The sequence below is a fragment of the Oryctolagus cuniculus genome, chromosome 11, assembly GCF_964237555.1.
Source record: "Oryctolagus cuniculus chromosome 11, mOryCun1.1, whole genome shotgun sequence".
NCBI classification, from domain to species: domain Eukaryota; kingdom Metazoa; phylum Chordata; class Mammalia; order Lagomorpha; family Leporidae; genus Oryctolagus; species Oryctolagus cuniculus.
Window position 1 is genome coordinate 79,424,056 of NC_091442.1, and position 27,817 is coordinate 79,451,872.

Below are 27,817 nucleotides of genomic sequence, written 5' to 3' on the forward strand. Positions count from 1 at the left end.
TGATTTGATTTCACAAGTATGCATTACATGATTCCTCTAGATTCTTATCTGACTTTTTTAGGGGTAAGATTAACCTGAGAGAATTTAAGGTGTGTAGCCCTTCCAAGCAGTGTGCCTAGAGATCCCACAGATGCTGCAACCCATTTGACAGCCTTCTTAAAATTACACTTAAATACAGGCTAGCTTACATTATAATGCCCCTAATGCCAAAATTAATGGTTCTTCCCATGCATCACACAAAGGAAAGATTGTTTTTCTCCGTGTTACTTTCTCAAGGTAAGTTTTGCAAATTAAATTAGAACCTGCCTGATCTAGCTGTTTGAGCATCTACTAATATTTCTAAATGTTAACCAATAGGGTGAATACAAAAGAATTAGAGTAGTTGTTATTCCATGATCAATTCTTTTTCAGTAACCTGGATCTTTGAAATTTTTTATTTTAAAGAGATCCCATGTTGATAGAACTTTCCTCTTAAGCCCTGGATATTTGCTAGCCCTGACCATACAGGTTAAAGGTTGCAGTGTCTGATACATTGCATTTCCTGTACTTGGCATTCTCTTTTCTACACAATAGAATGGTGACACTCCTGCTATCAAGGACTGGGATATATGTTTCCTCCGCTTGAATCTGAGAGCCCTTGAATGTGACATCCAAGATTAAGTCATAAATGTTGGAAGAGCTTGTGTCTACTGCTTTTGCACACTTGATCTCAAAACCCAACCAGTAAGTTGGAAGGTGGCATACAGGCTGTGTTGGGTGTTTTAGACGATAGCTTGTTGACATCATAGCCCAAAGCCCAAATCAAGGCAACATGTGAGTGAGGAAGCCAAGATGACTCCAACACCAGGGATTGTCAAGCTACTTGAGAAAAAAACTGCAAGAGACATTTGTCCCTCCGAGCCAAGCAAACCTCCAGAATCACAAGGGTTAGTAATAAAATGATTGGAAGGTTTAAGCCACTAAGTTTTAGAGTAACACATTACACAGCAGTAGATAATTGAAATGAGAGAGACTTAAGCTCTCCTTAATTTCCTAAGGAGCCTGTTATAGTCTGAAGAATTCACAGTATTCTTTATTTTGGGGAGGTTTCCTTTTGATCACCTAACAAATTATGAAAGTAGAAGTCAGATTGGATTGTCAACTACGTAGAAATCAGTGATCACTTTCTCTCTTGGTTCTGTCCAGATGACTGGAAACCACAAAAGCTTGACAAAATTAGGGGAATACTTCAAAATACTAAAACATAAAAAGAAAACCCAACTACAAACCTTATATAAAATATCACATCATTTTTGGTGCTTAAAATGTATTTTTGTGCATATAACTGAACTCATTTAAGGCAAAGATTTTTATTCATGCTGTATCCTCAAAGCCTACAATGTGGCCTAGCACAGAGACACAATAAAAATAAGTTGGGCCGGCGCCGCGGCTCACTAGGCTAATCCTCTGCCTAGCGGCGCCGGCACACCGGGTTCTAGTCCCGGTTGGGGCGCCGGATTCTGTCCCGGTTGCCCCTCTTCCAGGCCAGCCCTCTGCTGTGGCCAGGGAGTGCAGTGGAGGATGGCCCAGGTGCTTGGGCCCTGCACCCCATGGGAGACCAGGAAAAGCACCTGGCTCCTGGCTCCTGCCATCGGATCAGCATGGTGCGCCGGCCGCAGCGCGCCGGCCGCGGCGGCCATTGGAGGGTGAACCAACGGCAAAGGAAGACCTTTCTCTCTGTCTCTCTCTCTCACTGTCCACTCTGCCTGTCAAAAAAAAAAAAAAAAAAAAAAAGTTGAATGAATGAATGGAAAGACATCTGACAGAAGAAACACTAACATTTATTTCTTGTGGCTAAGATTAGCATGGTGTTTCTTCTTTCTCTTCATTTTTCTACCATGGTTATTTATATAAAATATTTGTAAAAGTACCTAGTTTATTTTAGGATAAAAAAGTTATTATACACACATACACATATAAACAAATCTTTTTCTAAGCAAAATATCCTCATAGGAAAAATCTGCATAATGATAGACCTCAAAAGGAAACTTTATATTGTATAGAAGCCACTGATAAATGACTTTGTTAGCGACAATATGATTTCTGTACAAGGTTTTGTGGAAACATAACTGTCAAAGAGCAAATTATTTTCCTTATTTTTGTTATTTTATTATGATCACTTTATTTAGATCACTTGGGATTCCTGTTGTTTGCTAATTTAAATCAACTTATTCCCAAAAAGGCCCTGAGAAAGTCTTTTGCCACTATGTTCAGATTCAGAGTAAAAAACAGATTTCAGTCTGCATGTCTAGTCTGATTGATTATATTTACTATTGACTACCTAACATGCTCTGTGGAGGATTCTAAGTTTAAGTGATGCCTGTTTGATTAGCAATGTCTGCCATGGATCAGACATAGAGGAGGCCAGATTGCCTGTGAGCACGTGACTTGCACAAATACTGTTAACCTTTATCTTGTGTTAGACCTCACTTTTTTATAAACTGCTGATACTAATTAACTTTTGTTCAGAATGGAGAAGGCAGAATCATGGCTCTGAAAGATGTCCTTATTCTAAACAGTTGATCTTGATTGTGCCAAGATAAGATGGTCACTGATTGCTATGTAACTGGAAGTCTAGTTTGACATCTTTTTCCATTGTAATTGCTGTCTGAAGGGGACTTAAGGGGGCCGATCACATAACGCTAAAATAGGGAGAGATCTCTTTGATTATCTAGGCAGGGCCATTGTCTTTACAAGGGTCCCAAAAATGGAAGAGGGAGGCTAAAGCAATCAGAGGGACTCCTCTGTGACATAGAAAAGAGAACCAGAATGTTGGTGAGCTGAGGGTTCCTTTTGGCTTTTCTAGTTTTGAAAATGGACTGAAGGGAGCCAGAAGTCAAGGAATGTGGTCTCTGGAAGACATGGAAGCAGATAGTCTGGTAGAGAACCTCAAAAGAAACACACACTGCTCAGTGGGATCCATGTCACACTAATAACTACAGAATGGTAAGAATGGACATTTTATTGTTTAAACTGCTAGGTTTCTGGTAATTAGTTTCAGCTTCAATAGTTACAGCTGTAAATTCCACAACTCTCCCAACTGCTGACCCACTGAGTTTTCTGCAAATCTCTTTACAATTCATGGCTGGTTTCTTCTAATAATTTTAGGATCAAGTCTCCCAAGCGCCTTTTTATTATTATTATTATTTTAAAATATTTATTTGTTTATTTGAACGGCAGAGTTACACAGAGAGAGGGAGATATACACACACAGACACACAAATTTTCCATTCGATGGTTCACTCCCCAAATGGCCACAATGGCTGGAGCTGGGCCAGGCCAAAGTCAGGAGCTAGGAGCTTTGAGTGTCAGGGGCCCAGTGCTTAAGCCATCTTCTGCTGCTTTCCCAGGCACATTAGCAGAGAGCTGGATCAGAAGTGGAGTGGCTAGGACAGGAACTGGTACCCATGTGGGATGCCAGTATTGCAGGCAGCAACTTAACCTGCTATACCACAACGCTGGTCCTCTGCATTGCATTAAGTTGTAGGAGAAGGAGCAAATGTTTACGGGTTCGGATGCCTGCATCCCACATTCTTTACTAGGATTTGATTCCACCTCTGGCTCCTGACGTCAGTTTCCTGTGATTAGAGACTCTGGAAGGCAGTGTGGATGGCTTTAGTAATTTAGTTCCTGCTACTTACCTGGGAGACCTGGATTGAGTTTCCATCTCCTGGCTCTGAGATCAGTCCAGCCTCAGGCACTGAGGGCATTTGGGAGTGACCCAGAACATGTGTGATCTATGCTTCTTGCTTTCTCTTTTTCTCTCTCCCTCTCTTTCTACCTCTCGGCATCTCAAATAAATAAGAATAAAGAGGAAAAAAATTGTATGAGAAGCACACAGCTTTCATCCCTGCTGATCAATGTTCTGCTTAATGTCCTTGCCTCTTAAATCATTCTTTATGCAGTAACACAACAATACATTGAACAATTACAGTTATGTGTCACTTCACAACAGGGTCATGTTTGAGAAATATATCATGAAGCAATTTCACTGTTGTGTGAGCACCGTAGGGTCTACTTGCTCAAACTAAGATGCCTGTGATGTCACTGGATGATATAATCTTATGAGATCACCGTCATATATGTGGTCTGTCATCCACAAAACTGTCATTATGTGGCACATGGCTATCCAGGACAAAGCATTTGAACTTGTGAAGCTGTGTACTGCGAGAGGATGATGTGTAATAAGACTATGGCTCTGAGGTAAAACCGTAATCACTGAATACCAGATTTATATAAAGAATGTTGACATTTCATTAAAATGAATCATCACTTCATATACATCTTCTCATTAAATATATAAAGCAAAATCATAAGGTACATATTATTTTCCCTATTTCACAAATGAAGAAATCAAGGCCCAGTTCAGAACTTAATTATGGAAGTCCAAGTAGAGCTGAGCAAGTTCCCTTGTTGGATCAGATCCTTTGGGGTAAAAGATTTGCCCTCTGCCTTCTTGTTCTCTCAAAGCCATACTTTACTGACATAGCACACCTTTTAGAGCTCTGGCAATATGTAGGTGATTTGCTTTAATCCTAACAACCTGGTGGCCACACTCTTAATATTTAATGAAAGTCAAAGCAGTGTCTATAGCAATGCTTCTCAAATTTTGTTGCATTTCAGATCCACATGAGAATGTTAAAAAGTCCAGGATCTATGCCACACCCATTACCAATTAAATAAAAATCTTTGCAGTAGATTTATATGCTTGCTTTTTTTTTTTTAATTTAGAAGTTCCAAGGTGATTTCAGGTTTGGGAACTCCTGATTTATAACTAGGGACTGCAGGGATTATCTCCCCAGCATGTAACTGGTTTACAGCCTAGCAGGGGTAGGGAACCCATTTTTCTGCCAAGAGCCATTGCATATTTATAACATCATTTGCAGGCCATACAAAATTATCGACTTAAAAATTAGCCTGCTATAGATTTCTTGAATTTCGAGCCCTGCCTGCAGTTACTTTGGGAGGGCCAGATCAAATATAGGCCAGAAGTGGAAAGTGTATAAGGTCCAAGGGCCTGGTGTTCTCCACGCTGGAGGGTAGCATTCAGTTACATGAACTTATATTGATTTTAATGCCTGGCTTTGAGAGTTTCCCAGAAAGTGTCTTGAGGTTGGAAGTTTAATGAGGTCCAGGTTCTCTTAAACTACAGGTTCATTTTTAAAAGCATTTTGGATTTCTGAGCCTGCTTGGTGATATAACTTAACTTTAAAAAATTGTACGTATTTTTCCCAATAATAATTCTTTTAATGGTCTCACCCTCTGTGCTTTCTCTATTTGTATCACCAGTATCTATTTAAAGAATGTGTGTTTTCTAGTCTGTTACCATTAGGTTTTTCATATTGACACCAAGACAAAAACATGGAAGCAGGAAAGTGTTTTAAAGAGTATTGTAAAAACAGGAAATCCAAAGATAGTGCCCTTCTTGTGTTTCAAGAAGGAGATACTCCCTGCAGTCCCTGGTTATAAATCAGGAGTTCTTACAGTTCTTACAGTGGAAGAGAAACCCCATGTCCCAGTGGGCCAGGCAGGAAATCTAAATAAACAAAAAGAACAACTTGTTTAAAGAGAGAATGAGATAGATAGATAGATAGATAGATAGATAGATAAAGAGAAAGAACTTAGGGGGAATACAGTGTCCATGGCTGCCATGTTATCTAATTTTTAAATAAAGCTATTTGATTTTCTCTATATATTTTCAAAGTCTGGTAAAAAATTTTAAAACAGTGTGTCATTCAAATGAAACATGCCTGTGCTTTGAACACTATCCACTGGCTTCCCATTTGCATTTTAAACACAGACAGTGGTGGATATTCATGGGCAAGCATCCTTAAATGAGCCTTCTTGGAACCCAGCCTTGACTAGAATAAAAGAGGATGGTACAAACTTCTTGACAGCAATGACAAAAATAAGGATTTTTTTTTGGTGAACTAAACATTTTTGGTGATCTTCATTACAACATGATAAAATATACATTTTCTGAAGCAACTATGAGCTTGTGATAGTTATTATCATAAGGCTGAACAATTTTGCATTAGTTTATTGCCTAGAGTGCTGCGTGTGCATGTTCTGTATAGCTAACACCTATTATCTATTAACAATATTGATCAGGAAAGAATTAGGGAATCAAGACTACTTCATAGTTACGGACGATCTCAGGAAATTGTGATAATGCCTTTTGAGAGACGACAGTTGTTGAGGCATGGGGTTTAGAAGTGAGCAAAGGGGGCAGGTGCTTGGTACTGAAGTTAGGATGTCACTTGTGACATTCCCATCCCATATCAGTACCTTGTTTTGAATTCTGCCTCTGTGTTTCTAATTCCAGCTTCCTGCTAAAGCACACCTGGGGAGGCAGTGCTGTTAGCTCAAGTGGTTGCGTCCCCACCACCCTTGTAGGAGATCTGGATTGAGTTCCTGGCTTCTGGCTTTGTCCTGGCCCAGCCCCAGCTGTTGTGAGCATTTAGGGAGTGAACAAAGAGATGAAAGATCTCTGTCTATCTCTGTCTCTCTGCCTTTCAAATAAAATGAAAATACATAAATAACAACTTTTTAAAAAATGAGCAAAGGGAATTTCAATCCAGGAAAACTGTGTTCAGAATTTCATTTTTTATGAATGCTTTTATAAACTCATCTTTTATTCTAGCCATCATCCTCAAACTTAAACCAGACAGTCTTTTTCTCTTTGTTGCCTAATTGTTTGCAAAACAACCAGACCAAATTCAGATTTCTCTAGTGTTCTTCCCCTGCTTCAGTTTACCTTCCCTCTGAGCCAGAGGCTTTGCACTGTGTGTACCACACATACTGGCCGCGGTGGCTTCATTCTTTTTTTTTTTTTATTTTTTTCACAAACTTTATTTAAAATTTTTTTGAAGATTATTTATTTAAAGAGCAGAGCTACAGAGAGGCAGAGAAAGAGAGTCAGAGAGAGAGGTCTTCCATCCACTGCTTCACTCCCCAGATGGCCATAATGGCTGGAGCTGGGCTGACCCAAAGCCAGGAGCCAGGAGTTCCTTCCGGGCCTCCCACATGGATGCAGGGGCCCAAGGACTTGGGCCATCCTCTGCTCCTTTCTCAGGCCATAGCACAGAGCTGGATCTGAAGTGGAGCAGCCCCACACGGGGTGTCAACACTGCAGGCAGCGGCTTCACCCACCAAGCCACACAAACAGCTCTTTCATTCTGAAGTCTAAAGCCTTTTAAGATTAGTTAACCTGCACCCTGCAGTGGCTGGAAATGTAAATAACCATTTTTGTTTCCCCTAATTTGATTAGCTGTGAAATGCGATTTCTCAATAAGTTTACAGCTACTTTCGGTTCAGCTCAACCCTCTGCTCAGTTCCCTGACGTTTGTTAATGGTTAAACTCTTAATTCCAGTTAGTGAGAATCATATTCAAAAAGGCCATCTTATTTTAGTCCCTTTGTTGTAGACATGGTCACAGATAGAAAGGTGGAATGGAAGTGATGACAATACTTCCTTATTTTCTAACACCATAGTATTTGAGAGCTAGCAGGAATTACAAACATATCGTGGTGAGCCTGTCTGTTTACAATAGAGGTTAATGATTGGGCCAAGGTCATACATCTGGCCAGGGGACATGCTAGACCTGAATCCACAAATCATGACTTCCATCTTAAAGTTCCTCACAAATTCCAGGCATTTCCACACGTGGCCCTTTTAACAGCACCATACAATAGTCAGGGTGGTAATTATTCTCCTGTTTTGGAAATGATTGAACTGAGTTTCTTCAAAGGTCTAGAAATGTATTCAAGGTCAAATACCAGAAGCTGGAGTTCTCCTTCATACTCAGGACTCAGGTTGAGAATGCCCAAGCCAGCTATGTTGGTTATGCTTTCCAATATCTTGGAACATGAAGAATTGCCCAGGCAGTATCACATTTAACTGTTTACATTTAACAAAGCAGCTGGTTAGCATGGCTCCAAGATTCCAAGACAAGTAGAAGTACTAGGTATAAGTAGAAACAGCTGGACAGTGTCTAAAGTCTGCATTTCAGACACTGGTGAGTGTAGTTGTCCTTGTGGATAATTTATCTTGACTCTTGATAAATCAGGATGGGCCCTGATCTTTGGTAGGGGAAAGGTGGGGAGGAGAGGGAGAGAGCAAGAGAGAGACCGACTATATCACCTGTATATGACTTTTGGCAAGTCATATACTTGCCAAAAACAAAACACACGGAACTTTGGGTTTTTAGGTAGCCCTTCAACTTCTTTGCAGAGGGGGCATTAATAGCTGGAGTCTCTGGATTTGCATAGTACTTTAAAATTAAGAACACTTTTCAAAGAACGAAGGCGTGGGTGGATGTAGTACCTGGCACAGATTATTGGGTATGGGTGGAGAAGGGGTGTTGTACAATGAGAAATAGGTATTTGATATTTGCCCTTGATTCCTAGCAAAATTCTTGGAATCTCTTGGAGTGCTAAGAAGGTCTTTGCTTGTTTGTGACATGACTGGGAGCTAAGAGCCCCCAAGGAACCAAGCATGATCATGAGGAGGGGAGAGGGGCTGGGAGTTGAGTTCAGTTACCAGGGACCAGGGATCTAATCAGTCTTGTCCGCATATTGGAACCTTCATCAAAACCTCTGAGCAACACAGTTCAGAGCGCTCCTTTCCTCCCTTTCAAAAATATGTATCAAGTAGAGATTATGTTTCAGGCATTGGGCTATAGAGGTGAACAAGAGCCACAGGCCCTACCTCACCTGGAACTTAGCTACTGGAGAGAAAAAGAAAATAATAAGAAAACATGATATAAGTAACTGGTAGTATGATGAGAACGCAAACAGGGCAATTTGATAAAAAATAATTACCACACAAGGAGTAGGCATTCTTTTCCCAAAACATTTCCCTGTTTCCTGGGGTATCTCATTTGTCCTTTTCTCTAATAAAGCGCTGGTCCGAGGTAGTCAGATTTTAAATGTAGCAGCAGTCTAAACATACTAAAGAAGGCATGACCTGGTTCACACACACACACACACACACACACAGAGAGAGAGAGAGAGAGAGAGAGAGAGAGAGAGAGAGAGATGGCGATGCCTCCTAAGCAGGAGGCAATATCAGGTGACTGAATAACAATAGAATCAAACTGGAACCCCATCAGAGAGCCTCTTAAAGGCAGCTGCTTTGGGAAGTTACAGAAGTACATCAAGGAAGCTGCCACTGGTAGGACAGTTTAGATGTTCTCCTTTGTGATTGAGGACTTGATAGCACTTTCTCTTGGATAATACCCCAGCCTAGCAAAATATGTCTTTTCAAGATGGATGTGAATACTGGAAAAACATATTCGGGTGTCAATGCTGGACAGCAGCTTTTTGTTTTACAAACAAAATGTGAAGTAAATCTAAAAGTGTCTTGAACTGGAAGAAGGGAGACAGGAGCGTGGCAGTTGGAATAAATGTGTCTATTTTGAAGACAAGTGTGTTTTTTTGTTCAAAATTTATTTCTTCATTTGAGAAGCAGAGTTACAGACAGAGAGAGGGAGAGACAGGGAGAGAGAGGTCTTCCATATGCTGGTTCACTCTTCAAATGGCCATAACAGCCAGAGCTGAGCCGATCTGAAGCTAGGAGCCAGGAGCCAGGAGCCAGGAGCCAGGAGCCAGGAGTTTCCTCAGGGTCTCCCACATGGACGTACAGGCCAAAGCAGTTGGGCCATATTCCACTGCTTTCTCACACCATAAATAGAGAGCTGAATCAGAAAAGGGACAGCTGAGACATGAATTGGTGCCCATAAGGGATGCTGGTGCTGCAAGTGGAGGCTTAACCTACTATGCCACGGTGCCAGCCCCAAGTATGGTTATTTTGAGGGAGCATTTTATTTGAATAAACAAATTCAGATATGTTTGCTTAAATCTTTCATTATGCAAAATAACACCTCTTAATTTTTGGACACATACCCCTAGGTTTCTAGAGGACACAAGTGTGTTGCTTAGAGATCACCAGTTCATTGGTTTCTTTTTGCCTCATTTCCAATAAAATCTACTAATGGGATTCTCTCCTCTTTATATTGGTTGTGGCCTTAGACAATAAATTATTTCAATTCCTTCCTGCTTACCATTGTTTTTTTTTTTTTTTTTTTTTTTTTTTTTTTTTTTTTTTCAGAACTAGCTGTAATTCCTAGTAGAGTGAAAACTGGTAGGAATGTGTATCTCACGTGCAAATTCTCATCATTTTCAGGTTTGGTCCTTTTCAAGCACCATGCAATATGCAGAGTAGAGATTATTGTTCCATTTACAAATGATTTTTAAACTGGATCTCTGAAAGTGTAGAAATATGATGCCATTCCCACAGGTATGGGTGGTGGCTCCTTGGGGCAACACTTCAGATGCTGGTTGGGATGCCTGCAACCAGTATCAGAGTGCCTGGGTTGGAGTCCTGGCTGTGCTTCCAATTCCTGTTCCCTGCTAATGTACACAATGGGATACAGCGGGTGATGGCTTAAGTTCTTGGGTCCCTGCCACCAACATGGCAGACCCAGATGGAATTCCTGGCTCCTGGCTTCAGCCTAATCCAGCCCTGGCTGCTGCAGGCATTTGAAGAATGCACCAGCAGATGAAAGATTTTCTTTAAACATCTCTACCTCTCTGTATATCTGCCTTTCAAAATATGTAAAAATTTAAAATATGTTAGTTCCTTAAAAATATTTGTGAAAATTAGATTACTTTTGTGCAAGAATGTTCTGATATCCTTAAATTATTTCTGCATAATATGCATTTTCCACAAACTTTATGAAGAGCCCAGCATAGCAATCACCGATGGGTGGGTTGTTTCCCTCCCCAACTCCATCTTGAGTCTATAGACTCTAGAACAGGGGTAGGGAAAGTGGTTTTTTTTTTTTTTTTTTTTTTTTTTTTTGCCAAGAGCCATTTGGATATTTATAACACCATTGCTGGGCTGTGCAAAATTGTCAACTTAAAAATTAGCCTGCCATAGATTTATTGAACGTCATGTCCCACCTATGGTTGCCTTGGCAGGGCTAGACCAGATGATTTGAAGGGCCTTATATGGCCTTATATGGTGGGACATTCCCCACTCCTGTTCTAGAAGAATACTTTGCTAAAGCCTCAGAGAGAATTTGAGGAATGCTCACATCTGATTTTAAGATTCAGGCTATTTTTATCGTGTTTATCACCATTTAGCCAAATAACTTCGGGTTTTGCACATTTGTGTTTTAGCATTTACGAAATCATACAGCTATTTTTAAACGATTTGGTATTTATGTTGGCATCTATTACAGATTTTGTTCACTGCTGCAGTTTTCCACTCGTCAGCTGTGTAACCAGAAGTTTATCATGGATACAATCAGAGCAGGAGAGATTTGCGGAGAGCACCTGAGCAATCACTGGTGTTTTTGTTATTTGTCCTGTGACAGATGATTTTCAGGAATATTTAAGGAGCTAGAACCTGCTACTGATGAACATGCCACTGAAACAACAGTCCTTTGTAAAGGAAAACCACTCTTCTTTTGATATAAAACAGCTTGTCTGAATGCTGGAGTGTATACATTGAAGCTCTGATTACTGCTTTTAAAAAAATTTCACATATATTCTCTCTAACAAGCCCTATGACAGGTGCAAATTTCCCCAGTTTTCAAATTGGGAAATAGAAAACTAAATTTGCCTCAGTGTCATGTGGATGACTAAACGTTGTCTTGGCCCAATTTGTGCTGCTAAAACAAAATACCAGAGACTGGGAAATTTATCAAGAATGGAAGTTTATTGGCTTAGAGTTTCGGGAGCCTAAGAAGCCCAAGATCAATGACCGCATGTGGTGAGGGCCTGTTTTGCTGTGTCTCCACATGGTGAAAGGTTGTTACATGAGCAAGAGGGAGCAACATGGGGCCCTCTCGACCTAATCACCTCTTAAAACTTCCATCTATCAACACTGCTGCACTGCGGACTAAGTTTCTAACATGAGCTTTGGGGAATGCATGTAAACCATAGCTGCGGAACAGCTTGCGGAACAAGAACCCTGATTCGCTCCCAGTTTGCCGTTAGCCATGCTTTCTACATGTTTCCATAACAAGAGAGCAATGATTGAGGCCAATCAGCTCGCATTTCAGTATTTGAGGAAAATAACATTTGTTTCTCTCCCTTCTGCTCTGGGTTACAGTTACCACCCCATCTATATTTTTCCATATAAAAAAGTCTGTGGATGTCAGATGTTATGGGCTCCTTTAAAAAATAGTATTTACTTAAGGCATACAACATATCATTTTGATATGCTTACAAGTATAATGAACTCACTACTACAGTCAAGCAAATGAACATGCCCATCATCGTACAGTTACTTTTTCTTCTGTGGTAAGAGTGCCTAAAATCTAGTCTCTCAGCAATTATTCTGTCTGCAGCTCAGCATTATTACCTACAGGACTTATGTAGTAATTACACGTAGACCATGAACTCCCAGAAGACACTTATGCACAGACACCAATATCCCAGGAAACAATACACAAAACCCTGACTGACCAGGAAACAACAAACACAGGTTCAGGCCTCAGAACACACATACATCTCACCTCCCAGGAAATGACACAGGCCCACAGACTCTGTCTTCCCCAGAAACACATAGTCCCTGACATTCCAGGAGACAACACATGTGCAGACCCTGGCATTCCAGAGACAACACATGAAGACCCTGACCTCCCAGGAGATAAAACGCAGACCCTGGCCTGCAAGGAAACAACAGAAACACAACCTGTAGCATCTGAGGAAACAAAACACACAGATTCCGGCCTCCCAGGCATCAAAACACATGTAGACCCTGACCTCGATGCAAACAACACATGTGCACCACAGCGTCCCACGGAACAACAAAGATCTGAACTCTCAGAAGACAAAATACATGAGAATCCTGACCTCCCAGGAAACAACACACACAGACCCTGACATCTCAGAGCACTGTCCTCCCAGAAAGTAACATACAGGCCCTGATCTTCCAGGAAAAAAAAACAAAAAACAAAAAACAAGATTCAGCTCAACACACACATACACCCTGACCGCCCAGGAAACAACAAACATGCAGACACTGGCATCCCAGGAAGCAAACCATGTGGACGCTGACTTCTGCAGAAGCAAGACCCATGAACACCCTGGCAGTTCAGGAACTAGCACACACAGATTCTGGTCTCCCGGGAAACAGAAGTCATTTAGACAACTTTCCTCCCCAGGCACAACACACTCACAGACCCTGGTATCACAGGAAACAGCACATACAGACCCTGACCCCCCAGGAAACAAGAAACATGCTTACACCCTGGCCTCAGAGTAAACAACACAAGCACAGAACCCGGAATGCCACAAACGGACCTGGCCTGAAGGGAAAGAAAACACACACGCATCCTTCCCTCCCAGGTAACACACACCTGCAGACCCTGGAGCCCCAGCAAACAACACACCTGCAGACCTTGATCACCTAGGGACACCCTGTCCTCCAAGGAAAAATATACATGTACATCCTGACCTCCAAGGAAACAGCACACTGAAGATCCTGGCCTCCTAGGGAAGGAAATCTGTGCAGACTTTAGCCTCTCAGGGGGAAAAAAAAAAACCACACAGATTCTGGGCTTCCCGGAAACAAAACACACTGAACCTGACCTCCCCAGAAACAACAAATGTGACATCCTGCCAGCCCAGGTAAAAAACACCTGCAGGCCCTGAAGTGTAAGGAAAGGAAACACAGTAGACCCTGGCCTCCGAGGCAATGATACACTTGCAAAACGTGGCATCCAAGGAAACAACCTACAAAGGTCAGACCACCCAGGACACAACACACAGACACTGGAACCCCATGAAACAATGCATTAAGAACCCTGACCACCACCCCCCCCCCCCAGAACAAAATTAACACACCTCTGGACCTTAACCTATCAGGAAACAAGAAACATCCATACTCTGGCCACAAAATGAACAACACAAACAGAGCCTGGCCTCAAATGAAACAACACACATGCACACAATACACAGTAAGACGCTGGCCTCTCAGGAAACAACACACATGCAAATGCTGGCCACCCAAGAAACTAAACACTCCCACACCTTGATCTCCCAGGAAACACGCATGCTAACTAAGAGCTCCTAGGAAAAAAACCACACAGAGAATGACATTTGTGGAAATAACACACACAAAGACTCTGGCTTCCCAGGAAACAAAACCTGTCATGATCCTAGTATCTCAGGAAACAACACAGATTCTAGACTCCCAGGAAATAAAGCACACTTAGACTCTGACCTAACAGGATACAATACACACACACACACACACACACAGACTCTGGCATCCCAGGAAACAAAACACAGACACTGTTCTCACCAGGACACAACACATATGCAGATATGGCGTCAAAGAAAGCAACATACACAAAGACCCCAACCTCCCAGGAAACAAACATGCATATCCTGACCTCAGAGTAAACAACAAAACATGGCGTGCTGGAAACAACACACACAGACCTGGCCTGAAAGGAAACGATGAAAATGTGCACCCTTACCTCCCAAGTAACAACACACACACACGCAGAGCCTGGGATCCCGGGATACAACACATGCTGAGACCCTGGCAATCCAGGAAACTAAACACATGCACACCCTGAGCTCTCAGGAAACAACACACCCAGACCATGACCTCTGAGGAAAAAAGCTCACGCAGAGCCTGACCACTTAAGAAATGAAAAACTCGAAGGACCTGGCCTCCTAGGAAACAAATACTGCATAGCCCTTAGCATCTCTGGGAACAGCACACACAGATGCTGGGCTTCAGGAATATAAAATACTCACAGCTGGACCTCCCAAGAAAAGCACCTGTGCAAAACCTGGAATCCCAGGAGAATAAGCCCACCTGAGACGACCTACCATCAAAGGATGGATTCAGAGCATGAAGGAAAAGTGAGGTGCTTATTGATACCCAGTCTCAGAGCAGTGACCAGATGGTGGAAGCAAGCACCACACTCAGAAATTCAGCTCCTTTTATCCCTGCCATGCAGAGGTCCCTTCTTCCAGTTTCTCATTGGTTGAGAACCTTGGGAGGCACAATCTGAACCCACATGGTGCCTAAGGACAGTGACGGGGGGTAACAGGTGGATGTTGCTGGGCAGATCTAGGACAGGGGAAGGGGGGTTACACTGTGGTATCACAAGGCTCCAGGAACTGAGAAGTGAGAGCCCTGTGTAACAGGCAACCTACAGAGCTGCTGAAAGTTACAAGTTAACCAGTGTGTCTCTGTCAATCTCTCTGCTGCTGTGTCTTCTTATAATTGCCTTCCCCCTGGCATTTCTCAACATACTCTGCCAATTGCTGCCATTTCTCCATGTAATTGGAAACCACCTGCCATGCCTCCCTGTCATGGACCAGCATGCTTCCGTGTCTTCATATTCTCTGCCACTTGCTGCCATTTGCTGTCAGATATTCACGGTATCAGTCACCTGACACCTGTCTTCCAGTCAGATTCTCCTCCTGTGAGGTCTCCTGATATTGTTCTGCTGCTCCTGGGTCTGAATACCCCAGGTATGTCATGCTGTCTTGCCTCTGTATCATAGGCTTCCTGCTGCCTTTTTGCTGTATTGTGCCACTTCTTCTGGGTCTCCACATCTTCGGCCAGCTCTGCTGTGTCTCCATAACAAGTCCCACCACTACCCACATCTTCTTATCCTCTGCCACCCAATTTCATCGTTGCATATTACAGGCCACCTTATGCCTATTCTCACTAACTTGAGCCATCTGCTACCCTACATCGATGTATCTGAAAATTGCTACAGTGTTTCCAAACATGGGGCCACCTAGTTCTGTTTCTCCAGTCGTATTACGTGTGCTCTCATGTGTCTGTGTCATGGATAAGCTAATATCCTGCGTCCCTGTCATGGGCCTGCTGCTGCTCTGTTTCCATATGTCAATGCACTACTGCCATGACTCCATGTAATCAATTAACTTCTGTTGTGTTGCCATGCAATTACCAAACTGCTTCTGTGTCTCCATAGCATTGATCGCCTCCTGGCACTTCTTTATATATTCTGCCACCTGTTGCCATATCTACAGGATTCGGCCATCTACTGCCATGTATCCATATCACAGGAAACATATCCATCTCTGCATATTCTTGACCAACTCTTGGTATGTCTCCATAGCCTATGCCGTCTTTATATCATAGACTGCCACACACTGTGTCTCCTTATCATGAGCCTCCTGCAGCCTGCCTCTCAGTATTGGACAAGTGCTGCCATATGTCCATATCACGGGTCACCTGATCCTGATCCTGTATGTATACCACATGCCAAGTGCTTCCATGCCTCCGTATTATGGGCCACCTGACACCTTGCTTCAGGACTGGCAGCTCCTGTTGTCATGTCTCCCAATACCTGCCCACTGCTACTGTGTCTCCATGTAATCAGACACCTGATACCATGCATAATGTGTGCCACTTCCTGCCATTTCACCACATCAAGTGCCACCTGTGACATGCCTACATATGTTGAGCCACTTGATACTTATTCTCCCTATGATGGCGTGCTGTTGCCACAACTCCCTACATCTATTCTGCCACCTGCTGCCATGTTTCCATGTAACTGACAGCTTGCTGCCATGCCTCCCTGTCATGGATCAACATGCATTTCTCTCTGTGTATTCTCTGCCACCTGTCAGATCTCCACGTCATGAGCCACCTGATACCTCTCTCCCTGTCAGAGGCCTCCTCCTGCCATGTCTCCATATCTTGTTCCACTGTGTCTGGGTCGCCATATCCCAGGCCATCTGTCATCAAGTCTCTGCATAATAGGCCTCCTGCTGACTTGTCTTCCTGTTTTGGGCCATTGCTTCTGAGTCTTCATATTCTGAACCAGCTGCTGCTGTATCTTCAAATCAAGTTATAGCAGTAGCCACATTTCCATATCCTCTGCTTCCATGGTTGGATATCAGAGACCACCATATATATGCCTAATCTCATCAACTTAAGATTTCTATTGCCCCATCTTTCCATACCTGCAAACTGCTACAATGTCTCCAAGCATGAGGCCACCTACTATCCATGTCTCCGTATCATCTGCCACATGCGCATCTGTCCATTCCATGGGCCACATGATGCCCTGCCTCCCTCTCCTGGGCCTGCTGCTACCGTATATCCACACATTGGCCCACTGTCACCATGGCTCCATGTAATCAACTAACTGCTTTCTTGTCTCTATCAATCCACCCACTGTTGCTATGTCTACATGCAATTGCCCAACTGCTGCTTTGTCTCTATATCATTAGACATCTCCTGGCATTTCACAGTATAATCTGCCACCTGCTGCATGTCTCCATGGAATTGGGAACATAGTACCATGACTCAGTGGAATCAGGCAACTGCTGCCATACTTCCATATCATGGCCCACATGCGTCCATGTCTGCATACTGTCTGCCAGCTACAGCCATGTCTTCATAATCCTATGCCACCTTTTGTTCTGTGTCTATATCATGTGCCACCTGCACTTTGTCTCCCTATCCTGAGCCTCCTGCTGCCGTGTCTCACAATTACGTGACAACTGCTACCAAGCATCCATGACACCTGCTGCTCCCTTTAGTCTAGATCAGATGCCAACTGCTTCCGTGCCTCCATGTCATGGGCCACCGGACACCTTACTTCTGGACTGTGGGCCTCCTAATGCCTTGTCTCTCCATATCTGCCCACTGCTGTTAAATCTCTGTATAATCAGACACCTAGTACTCCTTGTCCATAATATGTACCACTTCCTGCTATTTCATCATATCACCTGCCACCTCCTTATCATGCCTAAATATGATGAGCCACTTAACACATTTTCTCCCTATTAAGGCCCGCTATATGACTCCTCATATCTGCCACCTGCTACTGGTTCTACGTATCAGGGGACACACGATAGCTTGCCTCCCTCTCATGCTGCTGTGGCTAAGTGTATCAGCCCACTGCTGCCTGGTCTCTAAGTCATGGACCAGTTGCTGCTGCATCTCCATATTGTGCTACTTGCTGCCCTGTCAGTACGTCATGGGCCACCTTCCACTTTGTCTCCCTCTCATGGGCTTCCCTTGACCCTGTCCCACAATATAACTATTGCCATGTAAACATATTACGGGCCACCTTCTCCCATTACCCTGGATCCCATGCCACTTGCTTCCATGCCTCTATATTATGACCACCTGACACATTGCCTCTGGATCGTGAGCCTCCTCCTGCTTCATCTCCCAATATCTGCCCACTGCTATTGTGTATCCACATTATAAAACATACAGTGCAGTTTGTCTATAATATGCCCCATCTATTCCCATTTCACCATATCATCTGCCACTTGTTGCCATGCCAAGATAGGGTGGGCTACTTGATTCTACCTGATACAATTTCTTTTTTTTATTTAAGAAATTTTTTATTTATTTGAAAGTCAGAGTTATACAGAGAGAGGATAGGCAGAGAGAGAGAGAGAGAGAGAGAGAGAGAGAGAGAGGTCTTCCATCCGATGGTTCACTCCCCAAATGGCCACAACGGCCGGAGCTGCACCGATCCGAAGCCAGGAGCCAGGAGCTTCTTCTGGGTCTTCCACATGGGTTCAGGGGCCCAAGGAGTTGGGCCAACTTGATACAATTTCTCCCTAAGATGTCCTGCTGTTGCCACAACTCTGTCTGCCACTGCTGCCATTTCTACATATCCTGGGACTCACAATGCCTTGCCTCCCTCCTTTGGACTTCTGTTGCCTTGGCTCTGTATATATGCCCACTGCTGCTGATTGTCTGTGTCATGAACCAACTGCAGCCATGTATTCATATTACTTGCCATCTCCTGCCATTTCTGAGTAGATTCTACCTGCTCTCAGATGTGCATATAATGGCCCAGCTTTGGCCATGTCTCCATGACATTTGCCACCATCTTCTTTAGTAACATATTATTGGCCACCTTTTGACTCACCTTACTGTCACGAACCTCCTGATGCTCTATTTCCCAATATCTGCCAACAGCTCAGTCTCTCCAAATCTTGGGCCACCCGCTGCCATTTCTCCACATCACCTGTCACCCACTCTCGTGTCCCCTAGCAAGAGTCGCCTGAAGCATTTTTTACCTGTAACGGTTCTCCTGCTGCTGTTGACTTCCAATATCTGGATCTGCTGTGGGGACTCCATATCACTGACCACCAGATGCCCTGCCTCTCTGTAATGGGCCTGTGGCTGCCATGTGTACATACCTGCCCCTGCTGCCTTGTCTACATGGGATCAACTAACTGCTGCTGTGTCTCCGTGTAATCGCCAGCCTTCTGTGATGCCTCCCTGCCACATACCGACATGCGTTCCTGTCTGTGAATTCTCTGTCACCACTGTTGGATCTCCACATCATGAGACACCTGACAACTGCCTCCATCAGAGGCCTCCTCCTGCCGTTTCCCCCGATATTGTTCCCGTGCTTCTGAGTCTTAACATACCAGCCATCTGCGGTCCTGTCAGTATATAATAGGCCTCTTGCTGCCTGTCTTCCTCTGTTGTGCCACTGCTTTTGGGTCTCCACGTCCTCAGCAACCTGCTGGCTGCTGTGTCGCCATATCAAGAGCAAATGCTAGCTATGTCTGCGTAGCCTCTGCCACCCACTTCTGTAGTTGGGAGAAACAGGGCACCTTATCTTTAATCTCATTAACATGAGCTTTCTGCTGCCCTGTCTCCCTGTATTTGCAAACTACTGCAGTGTCTCTGAACACGGGACCACACTTCTCTTTCTCCGTATTATCAGCAGTGTGCTCCCATGGGTGTATTTCATGGGCCATTTGATGCCCTGCCTCCCTCTCCTGGGCCTGCTGCCCCAGTACATCCATATGTCAGCTCACCTCCCGTGGGGCTCTAGGTAATCAACTAACTGCTGCTATTTCTCTGTCAAGCTGCCCACTGAGGATGTGTCTCCATGTAATTGCATAACCACAGCCATGTCTCTGTATCATCAGCCTCCTCCTGCATTTCTGAATCTATTCTGCCATGTGCTATCATGTCTCCATGGATTTGGCTGTCACATGCATGTCTCCATATCATGGCAAACCCACATCCATGTCTGCATATTCTGTGTCAAACACTGCCGTGTCTCTATGTGCTATGACACCAGGTGCCCTGTCTCTGTATCATGAACCATCTGATGCTTTGTCTTCCTATCATGAGCCTCCTGCTGCCCTGTCTTACAGCATCTCGCAACTGCTGCTGTGTATCCACATCACGGGTCACCTGCTCCTGTTGCTCTAGATCATATCTCAGCTGCTTCCATGCCTCCGTATTATGGCATGACACCTTGCTTCTGGGTCATGGGCCTCCTGCTGCCCTGTCTCCCAATATCTGACCACTGCTACTATGACCCCATATAATCAGACACTTAACACGGTGTGTCTGTATTAAGGTCCACCTCCTGTCATTTTACCATATCATCTGCTTCCCACTACTATGTCAAAATATGACAAGCCACATGACATGTTTTCTCCCTGCGATGGTATGTTATTGCCATGATTTCCTACATCTGCCACCTGCCTCTGCTTCTCTATATCATGGCTGCACAATGCCTTGCTTCCCTCTCCTGGGCCTCTGGCTCTATGTATCCACCTACTGCCACCGTGTCTCCATATCATGAACCAAGTGCTGCTGTGTCTTGAAACCATTTGTCACCTCCTGCCAGCTTTGAATAGATTCTATAGATTCTGCCACCTGCTGCTGTGTACATATAGTGGTCCTCCTCTGGCCATGTCTCCATGTCATCTGTCACTGTCTTCCATGATTGCATATTATTGGCTCCTTACACCTCATCTTACTATCATGAGCCTCCTGTTACCCTAGTTCCCTATCTCTGCCAACAACTGCAGTGTCTCCAATTCGTGGGCCACTTCTGCCATTTCTCCGTATTGCCTGCCACCTAACACCATGAGGCCATGTCATGAGTCTGCTGAAACAACGTTTACCTGTCACAGGTCTCCTGCTGCCATGACTTCCTGTGCCTGCTACATGCTGCAGAGTCTCTGTTATGGACCACGGGATTCCCTGCGTCTGTCATGGGTCTGTTGTGTTGTATATCCACCCACCTGCCCACTCTCATTGAGTCTCTATGGAATCAACTAATTTCTGCTTTGTCAATCAGCCCAGTGCTGCTGTGCCACCATATCAAGAGACACCTGAAACATCGGTTACCTGTCATGGGTCCCCTGCCGCGTGACTTCCTGTATCTCACTTGCAGTGATGTCTCCACAGGCCACTTAAAGCCCTGCCTCTCTCTCATGGACTTCCTGCCCTCATGTATCTGTAGATCTGTCCAAAGCCGAAGTGTCTCCATGTAATAAAGCAACTGTAGCTATGTCTCCAAAAATCTTCTCTCTGCTTCTGTGTTTCCATGCAATACAGCAACTGCTGCTGTATTTTTTTTTAACTTTTATTTAATGAATATAAATTTCCAAAGTACGATTTATGGATTACAATGGGTTCCCCCACATACCGTCCCTCCCACCCACTACCCTCCTCTTTCCCACTCCCTCTCCCCTTCCATTCACATCAAGATTCATTTTCGATTATCTTAATATACAGAAGATCAGCTTAGTATACATTAAGTAAGGATTTCAACAGTTTGCTCTCACACAGAAACATAAAGTGAAAAATAATAGATGATTTTTTTTAAATGATGATGAAATCAGATCAGACCTATTTTCATGTTTAATCCCAGTGAGAGTCAAGTTGGGAGTTGATAATTTCTTTTTTTTTTCTTTTTTTTTTTTTACAGAGGATCAGTTTAGTATACATTAAGTAAAGATTTCGACAGTTTGCACCCCCATAAAAACACAAAGTGAAATATATTGTTTGAGTACTCGTTATAGCATTAAATCTCAATACACAGCACATTAAGGACAGAGATCCCACATGAGGAGTAAGTGCACAGTGACTCCTGTTGTTGACTTTACCAGTTGACACTCCTGTCTATGGCATCAGTAGTCTCCCTATGCTCCGGTCATGAGTTGCCAAGGCTATGGAAGCCCTCTGAGTTCTCCGATTCTTATCTTGTTTAACAAGCTCATAGTCAAAGTGGAGGTTCTCTCCTCCCTTCAGAGAAAGGTACCTCCTTCTTTGAAGACCTGTTCTTTCCACTGGGATCTCACTCGCAGAGATCTTTTGCCAGAGTGTCTTGGCTTTCCATGCCTGAAATACTCCCATGGGCTTTTCAGCCAGATCCGAATGCCTTTAGGGCTGATTCTGAGGCCAGAGTGCTATTTAGGACATCTGCCATTCTATGAGTCTGCTGAGTATCTCATTTCCCATGTTGGATCACTCTCCCCTTTATTTATTCCAACGGTTAGTGTTAGCAGGTACTAGACTTGCTTTTTATTCAGTGAGAGAAATGCATAGTAGAGTGAGGGCTGTATCTAAGAGAGAAAGGGCCATCTAGATCCTTACCAAGCAGAGAGTAGGTCAAGAGCCATGTGCAGCAAGCGTTTGGTTATGAGCAGCTACTAGCAGCTTATCACAGGCAGTAAAGGGAAGGCAGAGAGCAGGATGGCCCAAAGGCCATGCACCCCAAAGGTGCAGGGCAACAAAAGGGGATCCAGGGCATCAAGGGAAAATAAGGGGGAAAGGAGGAAAAGCAAGAAGGGAATGCTGTATCTTCATATCATCAGCGCATGCCTGAATTTCTCACTGTATTCTGCCACCTGCTGCCATGTTTCCAAGTAGTCAGCTTCCAGCTACTGCTGTGTTTCCCTACATAGGCTATGTCTGTAACTTACTGCTTTATGTCCATATCAGAGCCCACCTCCTCCCATTTCCCCATATCATTTGCCACTTGCACTGGAGTCTCCATATCAACAGTATTCTGCCTGAATCCCTGTATCTGACCCCTGCTGCCAAGTCCCAGCTTCTGATTGGAAAAATACCAAACACTCTCATTTGCTCCTCAACCCTATGGGTTGAAGCTGCTTCCTAAGGTTACTATATTTGTAATACCGTGGTGTCCCCTTTTCCACTTATAGCCCCCCAGCCCCTGTTTAACCAATCCTGCATATTAAATTCTGCCTTTTAAATCAATAGTATGGCTTCTATTTCCTGCTTACTTTTTTGTGGACTTACACCTATATCCTATGGGAAGTAAAAAATGGAAAGATCTTCCAAAAAAAGAGTCTTGTTTTGTATCTCTCCTAAAGAACATGACACAAAAGTGGACAAAGTATCTCCACTGAACCAGAGAACCTTTTAAACATTGTCATGTAGAATTCCCTTGCGGAACTTCATAGACTCCTTTAGGGTGTTTAGGGCTGCATGCAGTTGTAACCATTGCAGAAGTCAGTGCTGGAGCAGAGAACAATTAGATTGATGACCAGGCAGGAAAAGTAAACATATAAAGTAGGTTCAGTTAGTGAAGCAAGACAGAGAAATGAGTCACTTGGTAAATAGGAGACCATGTAATTTGTCTACAAGGAGTTACTCCTACTTAGTTCCAGCTCATTCTACTATATGAGACTGTGATGCCAATATCTTCTGCAGAAATATAAAAACTTACTTTTTTTTGGTAAAATTTTTAGCAACTGATTCAAATTTATAAAATGCAGCTGCGAAACTGAAAGCCATGGAAGTCAAAAAATATCTTTTTCATTTGGGTTATTGGTCAGAATTTCTCAAATCTCCAGGACCTCATTAGACTTATTTATGGGAGTCATGGAATCTTAGGCAAACTCCATCTGGCGAAATATCTTTGCAGAGCACTTTGTCCCTGTAGTTGTAGGTGTGGGTAACAGCCAGTGATATACAGTTTATATATATTTTTTGTACATATCTTCTTCCTTATGAGACTGTGAGCCCCTAGCACAATGCCTGGAATACAGCACGCATTCAAAACAGTAGGTTTCAAAAACTGAAAAAGTGAGTAATGAATTAAAGAAGAAAATATATTGTATAAAACACATCTTGGAAATTAGACTTATGTCCTAGGCCTGCCTTTGCCTTTAGCTGTGTGACTTTGAGAAATCACTTTAGTTATCAGGAAATAATTTTCTAATCAGTTAAATGGAAATGCTAATACCTACCTTCCAAGGTTTTTTGTTTGTATAATTCTCAATTTATTAAGATTATGAATGTGAAAGTGCATTTAGAGGGATTAGCTAATAGTGGAAGTAGGGGAGGGATTCCATTTTTTTTTCTTCTTTTCTCCCTTTTTGGTAGCTTGCTCTATACCTGTGCCAGAACTAGTGCTAAAACATCAATGCAATTTACCTTAGTTCAGTGACAGACTACCTGCACAGGTTTAAAGCCAATGGGCATGTATGTAAAAGGATTTCTACTGTTTTATCATTAGTATCAGATTGTACTTCCCTCAGAACGACTATGATCCCTCAGAATGACTATGATGATGTTTCCCCATCTGGTGGGGAAACCTTCCACATTACCACAATGGTGTGGCTCAAATCTTTTCACGTGTAATAAAAGGGCATTTCCTTGATTAATTTTCCTTTTATGAAATATCTAAGGTTATTATTTGAGCAAATGGATCCTCTTGTGAAATGTCCTTTTTGGATGTGTTCCAGGAAGTCACTTGCTTTTCCTATTATCAAATTATTTGAATTACTAAAGTGAGTGACTTCATGTACCTCCAATGCTTGATGTGCCTGAGGTGTTTCTGTGATGAAGTGGGCTGCAGATGCCCACAGACATCCAGAAAGCTCCTCCTCCTGTTGCCTCATCAAAGACTTCTGTAGCATCAGAGCCCACGGCCCCTCATTTATTTCTCCCCTGTGCCTTTTCCTGGTTGTCACTCTTCAGTTAAATGGAAGTTTTGTCAGTTCATAAGAATGCAAAGGCTCACTTACTTCAGTGTGGTCGGATCCTAGGAGGACAAACCTCAAACAGTTTGGCTGCAAGTACACATTTGTCATTCCTTTACCTTACTTTCACCTAACTTTGTAGAAACATTAAGCTTTTAAAAGATACTATTTTATTTCTATGTCGTCTTTGTTTTTCTACCACTCTCAAAACCTCCCCCTTACATCTTAAGTAGAATTCTAGAACCCTCATGCTCTTTACTTTCCTAATCACTTGGGAAGCAGACATTTAATAATGTCCTAGGCACTGTTATTCTGATATCAGTGGGAAACTTCAATTCCTGTAGCCACATGGCACACAGTGTGTCTTTTCTTGTCTGATAGCTTTTTTGAACCAAGTAACTTTTCTAGTAAATTTTGTTTCCCATGACTCATTTGTCATCCTTTTTTATCGCAGCTGAGAAAATTAATTCTGAAGTCTGGAGAACTTCCCTCTTGGCACACATGCTTGTCCTAGCTGATTTTGACTGGCCAATGAAATCCATTGATTTACTGATTTCAGTTCTGTAAACATTTATTGTTCACTGAGTTAGCCAGACTCTGTGCTAATTATTGTGGCTGCAGAGTTTGTTCACAGATTGATTTGTCATCCAAACACTCACCAGAGTCAATGGGGAGAATTCCAAGGAAAGGCATGCTAACATTTCAGTGTAGTCGATGCTATAGGAGGAGACTTGATCCTTGTCTCAGGGCCAACGAAAATCAGGAAACCTTTCTGAGAAGGAAGAAAGGAAGGCAGGAAGGAGGAAAGGAATTAAGACAAGATAATCCTTGAAGGATTTTGACCCAGGAAATGGTGTAATCTGATTTGTATTTTTGAACCATTATGAAGCATTAGTTAGAATTAGAAAAATAAATGGCCATCAAATTAGTCATGTTACAATTCATTATTACCAAGTATTTCCATTAACAGCTGTCAATATGTACTCATAAATCATCAATGGGAGCATGACTTTAGATTACCAAGACACTGAAGTATACTCTAGGGGGCACTTCAAGTTTAGAAACCTACAGCCCAATGGGAATGATCCTCACATTTAACACTTTTCTGCTTTTGTCTAGACTGATTTGAATTTTTTGACACAGCCAGGGAATATGCTTTCTCCAAACAAGGAGCAGTGAAGAGGGAAGGAGGAAGAAAGATATTCCTTAAACTCCTAGGATGCTGCTGCTTTTTTAGAACTTGAAAAGCTGATTCACAAATTTATACAGAATTGCAGTGGATCTACAAGAGCCAATATAATTTAGAATAGTAAGAATCAAAGCAGATGATGAATTCATATTTTATAAGAATTATTTTAAAGCTATTGAAAATAGTCTTGAGTTTCATAATGAAATCAATAAAATGAGGGCCTGTGCTGTGGCACAGTGGGTTAACGCCCTGGCCTGAAGCACCGGCATCCCGTATGGGTGCCGGTTCAAGTCCCAGCTGCTCCACTTCCAATCCAGCTCTCTGCTATGGCCTAGGAAAGCAGTAGAAGATGGCCCAAGTCCTTAGGTCCCTGCACCCACATGGGAGACCCGGAAGAAGCTCCTTACTCTCCTGGTTTCAGATAGGCGCAGCTCCGGCCGTTGTGGCCAATTGGAAAGTAACCATTGAATGGAAGACTTCTCTCTCTTTCTCTCTCTCTCTCTCTCTCTCTGCCTCTCCTCTTTCTGTGTAACTCTTTCAAATAAATAAATATTTCTTTTTTTTGTTTGTTTTTTAACTTTTATTTAATGAGTATAAATTTCCAAAGTACGATGTATGGATTACAATGGCTTCCCCCACATACCGTCCCTCCCACCCACTACCCTCCCCTTTCCCACTCCCTCTCCCCTTCCATTCACATCAAGATTCATTTTCGATTATCTTAATATACAGAAGATCAGCTTAGTATACATTAAGTAAGGATTTCAACAGTTTGCTCCCACACAGAAACATAAAGTGAAAAATAATAGATGATTTTTTTTTAAATGATGATGAAATCAGATCAGACCTATTGTCATGTTTAATCCCAGTGAGAGTCAAGTTGGGAGTTGATAATTTCTTTTTTTTTTTTTTTTTTTTACAGAAGATCAGTTTAGTATACATTAAGTAAAGATTTCAACAGTTTGCACCCCCATAGAAACACAAAGTGAAATATATTGTTTGAGTACTCGTTATAGCATTAAATCTCAATGCACAGCACATTAAGGACAGAGATCCTACATGAGGAGTAAGTGCACAGTGACTCCTGTTGTTGACTTTACCAATTGACACTCCTGTCTATGGCATCAGTAGTCTCCCTATGCTCCAGTCATGAGTTTCCAAGGATATGGAAGCCCTCTGAGTTCTCCGATTCTTATCTTGTTTAGACAAGGTCATAGTCAAAGTGGAGGTTCTCTCCTCCCTTCAGAGAAAGGTACCTCCTTCTTTGAAGACCTGTTCTTTCCACTGGGATCTCACTCGCAGAGATCTTTTGCCAGAGTGTCTTGGCTTTCCATGCCTGAAATACTCTCATGGGCTTTTCAGCCAGATCCGAATGCCTTTAGGGCAAATTCTGAGGCCAGAGTGCTATTTAGGACATCTGCCATTCTATGAGTCTGCTGAGTATCTCACTTCCCATGTTGGATCACTCTCCCCTTTATTTATTCTATCGGTTAGTGTTAGCAGGTACTAGACTTGTCAAAAAAATCAATAAAATGGTGTAGAAAAAGACCCACACATTATAGATAAAACACATTTTTTTTTTAAAAAAGCTTTAAAATTTATTTGAAAGGCAGAGAGAGAATCTTCCATCTGTGGGTTAACTCCCCAAATGCCTGCAACAGCTGGTACAGGAATAGGCCAAAGACAGGAGCCAGGAACTCCATGTGGTTCTTCCACATGGTGGTCAGGGATCCAGGTGCTTGGGCCATCAACTGCTGCCTGCGAGGCACATTAGTGGAAGCTGTTGGGACTGGATCCCAGGCACTCCCACACAAGATCCAGGATGTGGTGTCTC

General features: G+C 42.9%; 1 long non-coding RNA gene across 7 annotated transcripts; it reads left to right on the top strand.

The window, feature by feature from the left end:
* Positions 1 to 2,826: 2,826 nt before the first annotated feature.
* Positions 2,827 to 21,361, top strand: LOC127491164 (uncharacterized). Of its 7 annotated transcripts, none has more exons than XR_011380177.1 (4): positions 2,829 to 2,985; positions 11,285 to 15,548; positions 20,970 to 21,054; positions 21,137 to 21,361. It is a non-coding gene; the product is annotated as an uncharacterized lncRNA (long non-coding RNA). The 7 variants fall into 7 exon arrangements; XR_011380179.1 differs by having other exon boundaries at positions 11,285 to 14,935; XR_011380175.1 differs by having other exon boundaries at positions 2,827 to 2,985; positions 11,285 to 21,054.
* The last annotated feature ends 6,456 nt before the right edge of the window (positions 21,362 to 27,817 follow it).